Raw genomic sequence first — 6170 nt, 5'->3', positions numbered from 1 at the left:
GAGCCACTACTCTCCTATTTTCGGGACTAATTTGCCATGCTTTATTCTATTCATTTGGAGATTTTACTTCAGATCTTACATCAACCATATCTATCATCCCAATCTCTCCATCCAATACCTCTTTAACCACAAAATAGGTCACTTCAAGGACTTCTGAATCCATGACTACCTGTTTTCTTTTATCTCTTTACACTTGCTTCTCTCTTTTTCCTCAATAACTCAAGTGTTAATAGGTATTTGAACAAATTCTCCTTGTTCCCCTTCCATATTTCTAACTAGTGCTTCCATTTGTTTCCCACTAACATCTCCGTTTGCAATCCATTAAGTGACTATCTTAGGTTGATTAGGACATTTCCTAGCAAAATGCCAAAATTTCTTGCAGTGCGTACAACTTAGAGGGATCCACTCATACTCCACCACTTGGTTCTCTAGCTACCTCTATTCATTTATGTATGGAACAACAAAAGGACTAGTAGCATCAGTAGCCAATTCTATACACACTCTAGCATATGAAATTCTCTCTTGATTTGTAGTTTGCTTGTTAGTGTAAAGTGGTTTCCATAGAAAACTGGCAAATTTACTCAGTCCTACTTCTATATAACAGTGCAATTTAAGATGAGGAAATATCACCCACATAGGAACAGTAGCCAGATCCTCTTTGTATAGATCCGTCACCAGACTCAAGGTTTAAGGAACAACATCTTACTAGCTATTGGCCATGGAGATTGCTCCAGAGCCTTAATTTTGCTATCTCCATCCTTAAGAGTTGAACAAATAAACACCACTCTTCAATAGATGTACATGAACCCCTCCAAATTCACACCATCTCAAATCCACAAATTTGCACATTATAGAGAAAGCAAGAGAGTATCCAATTGTGAACCCTATTATGGCATTCTTTGTGAGAACCTAGAAATTTTGTCAATTTGCCTAGTTTAACTACATGGTATTTTATTTATTTAGTCATCTATTCATTTATTTATTGATTTGATCATGATTTTGTTTTAATGCTTTTATTAAATTGTACATGGGGAAATTAGGATGTGGGGTAAAATGAACTTTTCCCTTTTAGTGGGGGTGTGAAAGGAACTTTTGGAAAAGAAAAGGGAGGTTAGTGCAATAAGAAACCACTAGAAGGTGACATGTGTCACCATAAGATCTAAGCTTCTTTCTTTGACTTTTGACCAAAGCTTGCTTACCTTTCTTTCTTATCTTAAAACCAAACAAAACAAACTCAAGAGAAGGAGAGAGAGAGAGAGGCCGTGAGCTAAGGGAAAAAAAAGGGAGGAAAACTTCACCAAATTTTAGCTTCAATCTTGCTTGGATTTTGAGCGAAAAAGAAGAAGAAAGCTTAGGGTTTCCATCAACCTTTGTTTGAGCTTGAAAAGGGAGAAGATTTGGGGGATTGGATTGAGTTTCATCTTGGCTGAAAGACCAAAGAGATAAAATGCTAGAATGTTTTTCTTTCCTTACTTTATGTTGAAATCAAGTTGGATTTTGGATTTAAAACATGATTTTATGGTGAATCTTGAAAAATTATGAGTTGATGATTATTATGCCTTATATTTGTATTCTAGGGGTTTGATTATGCCTATGTTTATGGTGTGATTATGATGGCTATTTTGTTGTGATTATGGCTACATATATGTCTATGGTTATGTTGGAAATGAAACTTTATGGTTGTGCTAAGTATGGTTGGTTGAACTTGGGATAATTAGTTGGAGGAAAGTTGGAAAATTAGGAGGAAAATTTCTGGTTGCTGGCGGAATGGAAGGGCTGCCATTACAGCCTTTGTTTCGAAATTTTCTTGATGATTAAGGCTTGGTTTTGCTCAAAATACTTTATACTACTTTAGCCTACAAGTGTGTACTGAAACTTGATCAAAATTATGCATTTTAAGTGGTTTAAACCTCACATTTTGACCAAAAACCATGGCTGAAAATTTTCCTGCAGGAGACTCTGAGCAGTCTTGGGAAATCTGTCATATCTTAGTGTAGAAAAATCCAAATTGAATTCTACTTATTTTAAACTAGATTCAGAGCACTTTCTACCGTGAAAATTTTAGAAAATTTCTCAATTTCTATGAATATCTATGATTTTCCAAAGTTGACTGAATTTCCACACCTGCTCTACTTTTCTACTGGATGAAGCAGCCATTTGAGGCTAGAATTTGACTGACTTGTGGACAGAATCTTACAAATGTGTCTTCTGGGAAATTGTAACCCTTTAAATCTATTTTCCAATGGTATAAAGTTTATAAATTTTGGACTTAAGAAACTTGAGATATGATTTTTCAAGTAGCGTCGCACAAACTGGAGAAATTCTATTTTCCTTTGAATATTGTAGCTTGGAGTAGTGGATCTCATGGCACTTTGCATACTTGATTTTAGGACGTGGAAGTGAGGCCGGAAGTGCACACGAGGCGAACACTTGAACTTGTTGCCGTGGTGAGTGTTCTAAGTGCATCAAAATGTTTACGTGAAATGTTTCCTTGATTGAATGATATGCTTGCTTGATTGAAGTACTTGCTCTTGAATTGATGACATATGGGACGAGGATGTACTTTATCATACTTGATCCTTCGTGGTTAACTTCTTGGTATTGATATGAAATGAATTACTGTACTTGTGCTTGACTTGTTGACATGTAAGCTAAGGAAGGAGACCAGAGAACAAAGAGAGGAACGGTCACTTGTTGCATCTCCAGAGGATTCTTCAAGTGATCATGTGAGTGATTCTGAAAAAGAAGAAATTACCATGGCCAACAATCGGACAAAAAGGGAGTTGGCTGCTCCTGACTTAACTCAGCAGCCACTATGCATTACTTTTCCGAATTTAAATGAAAATACTCATTTTGAATTAAAATCTGGATTAATTTACCTTTTACCTTCTTTCCATGGTCTTTCAAATGAGGAGCTCCACAAGCATCTACAAGAATTTGATGTAGTACGCCCGAGGATGAAGCCTCCTAGGATTACTGAAGAACAAATAAAGCTGAGGGCATTTCCTTTTTCTCTTAAGGATTCGGGAAAAGATTGGCTATACTATCTACCAGTAGGTAGTATCACAACTTGGGTGCAACTGAAAAAGAAGTTCTTGGTGAAGTATTTCCCTGCCTCCCGAGCTACAAGTTTGAAAAAGGAAATATGTGGTTTAAAGCAGCAGCCGGGAGAGACCTTATATGAGTATTGGGAGAGATTCAACAAATTGTGCATGAGATACCCGCAACATCAGATAAGTGAACAATTATTAATTCAATATTTTTACAAAGGTCTTTATTTGTCTGACAGGAATATTATTGAGGCTGCAAGTGGTGGAGCACTGGTGAACAAAACTCTCGGAGAGGCGTGGGAGTTGATTGAGAGAATGGCGGAGAATTCACAACAATTTGGCTCCAGAGATAATCTTCCCACTGACTTCTTTTGTTCGACAATTCAACAACAATTATCTGAACTGACTTTTTTTGTTCAACAATTGGCTGTAGGGAACATGCAACAAGTTAAGGTGTGTGGGATTTGTACCAATATAGGACACTCCACTAATATGTGCCCAATGCTCCAAGAGGAAAATGCTGAACAAGTCAGCATGGCTGGCAACATGCCGTGCCACGGAGGCAGTATGATCTATACTCCAACATCTACAATCTTGGTTGGAGGGATCATCCGAACTTTAGCTATGGCAGGAACCGACAACAAAACTTTGGTCAAAATAGACAGCAAGCCTTCCAACCCCAATACCAGCCAAAGTCTCAACCTTCATCTTCTAATTTAGGAAGCTCTTTGGAAGATATGGTCAAAAGTCTGGCCACGAGTACTGCTCAATTTCGACATAGTACCGCTCAATTTCAACAGGATATGAGGTCAAGCATACAAAATCTGAAAAGCCAAGTGAGTCAGATGGCAATAGCAATTAACCGCCTAGAGTCGCACGTTTTTGGAAAGTTGCCGTCTTAACCTGAAACTAACCCAAGGAATGTAAGTGCCATGACCCTCACGAGCAGGAAGGAGGTTGAAGGACACAAGTCAGTGGTTCCTGTAGACACTAAATTTTTACCAAATTTTTGTCAAAATTTTATGTGATGAGTCATTTATTTTCTTTCATTTTCATGTATATTTTTCTCATTTTTTTTAGGTTTATTTTAAGAAAAGGAAATTATGAAAAAGAAAAAAATCAATCAAAATCAAAAGCAAAAAAAAAATCAAAATCAAAATCAAATCATGACTAAACTTACACATTTTCATCATTTTCCCTACCAAATACACTTAACCCATTTTACACTCAATTCCTATGACCTTTCTTTTCATTTAGCAAAAAGCCATCATTTTGAAAGAAACCAAACCCATTTTGACTCCCTTTGGGCCATTGGTTTTTCTTCCTCTCAACACTCAACATTTCCCATATACACAAGACACAAACTCCACTCTCTCAATTCTCCCGCTCGGTTTTTTCTTTACTTCCAACAGACAAGCCACAAAAGGAAAAAAAAAAAGACACAGAAGGAAAATTGAGACCACATCTCTCGGCTGCTCCTTCCTTGGTTTCTTCCACGCAAGACACAAACTAACTTTTCCCTCAAATTCCGTCTCCCTCTCGGTTCTCCTCTCCTTTTCTTCCTCTCAATCTCACACTCACACACAACAAAAAAAAGAGGGGCAACTACCGGTTGGACAATCAAAGCTTGGAATTTCCTCCAAACTCTAGCCAAAGGACCATAACTCTCATTGAGGTATCTCCCTTCAATTTCTTTTCTTTTTCCAGCTTTTCTTTTCTAATTCGTTATACTATAATCATGTCTAGACGTTAGTTTTGTTTCTTTTTCTTGCTGGTTTCTGTTACCATTATGTTGTTGGGTTGCTGAATTTTGGGGTAAGTCATGAGTGACATTAAGAGGAAAAGAGGATTTTTGTACATGCATGCTACATGTTTGATAAAATGCCAAAATGGAAAACGAATTAAAAGCTGAACATTGTGCATGTTTTTTTTTTTGTCAAAATAGATGACCATTTGACAGTGTAGGTCCGAAAATGTGTGGTTATTCAAAAATTTTGGAGTTTTGAGTGTTAAAAGTTTTGAAGGATTTTTTTTTATTTTTTTGGACTGTTTTGGTTTAATTTTGTCATATTTGTTGTTGCTTTTATTGATTTTAGTTCATAGTTATGTTGTAAAAATCACAAAGAGTGTTGTAGTATAAATTTTATGTTTTTTGGTGAAGATTTGAGAGTTTAAAAATATAAAAAACTGGACTATTTTTTGACATTTTGGACACTTTCGGGTCATTTTTTGTAAAAACTAATTTCAAAAATGGATTCTACATGAAAAATCGAGTGGGGGCGTATTTTGAGAAATTTTGGCGACTGAAAAATTCGCCGGTAGCCGGCTGCGGTCCGACGGCAGCGCCGGCGGCGACTGCCATGGCCACCCGCTGAAGCTTCTTCAGTGGGCCGGACAAGAAGAGGAAGAAACGGGAGTGGAAAAAAAAGAAAAAAGAAGAAGAAGAAGAGAAAGAAAAGAAAGGAAAGTAAAGAGTGTTGGGCTAATTTTTTTTTAACGGTGGGTTTATAGTTATTTTGGTTGGGTTTTGGGAATGGGTTTTGGTTTGTTTCTTTTGGGTTTCGGTTTGGATTAGAAGGTCAGCGTCCATGCATTTTTTTTGGTTGGGCTTGAGTGATAAAAGACGGGCTGGCCCGCTTGCTTCTCTTGGACCTTTGGTTGGGTTTAGGTAGTTTCCGGCCCAAGAAAAAATAAAAGAAAGACCCGGTGGCCTTTCCTTGCCCAAATCAGAAATGGATTTGCACTTTAGCCCTTGATCTTTGGAGTAGTTTCACTATGGCCCAGAATATTTTAAACTTTTTTCACTTAGGTCCTTAAATTAATTGCACATTGGTCCCTGAATTTTATCTTTTATTTAATTTTGACCCCTAAACTTTGGAAAAGTATAATTTTTGGCCCCCAAAAATTTTTTAATTTTTACAATTTAGTCCCTAGTGAATTTTGACTCTCTTTATTATGACTGTTTCTTTTCTTTAATAGCTAATTCTGTTACTTTTGAATATATTTAACTTGTAATTTTTAGATGTTCTTAAATTTCTTTACGTTTGACATATTAATGTGAATTTAGTATTTTTATCATTATTATTATTTTCAATTAAATTGCGCGCCATGATTCTTTTG

The 6170-nt window shown here is 36.5% G+C and overlaps 1 non-coding gene across 1 annotated transcript; it reads right to left on the bottom strand.

Annotated features, from left to right (window-relative positions):
- Positions 1–3128: 3128 nt before the first annotated feature.
- LOC113752726 lies at positions 3129–3235 on the bottom strand. The gene has a single exon (XR_003464900.1). It is a non-coding gene; the product is annotated as a small nucleolar RNA R71 (small nucleolar RNA).
- Between the last annotated feature and the right edge of the window lie 2935 nt (positions 3236–6170).

This window comes from Coffea eugenioides, chromosome 1 (assembly GCF_003713205.1).
Source record: "Coffea eugenioides isolate CCC68of chromosome 1, Ceug_1.0, whole genome shotgun sequence".
Classification (NCBI taxonomy): Eukaryota; Viridiplantae; Streptophyta; class Magnoliopsida; order Gentianales; family Rubiaceae; genus Coffea; species Coffea eugenioides.
The sequence above is the reverse complement of the archived record's forward strand: the minus strand, read 5'-3'. Positions and strand labels throughout refer to the sequence as shown.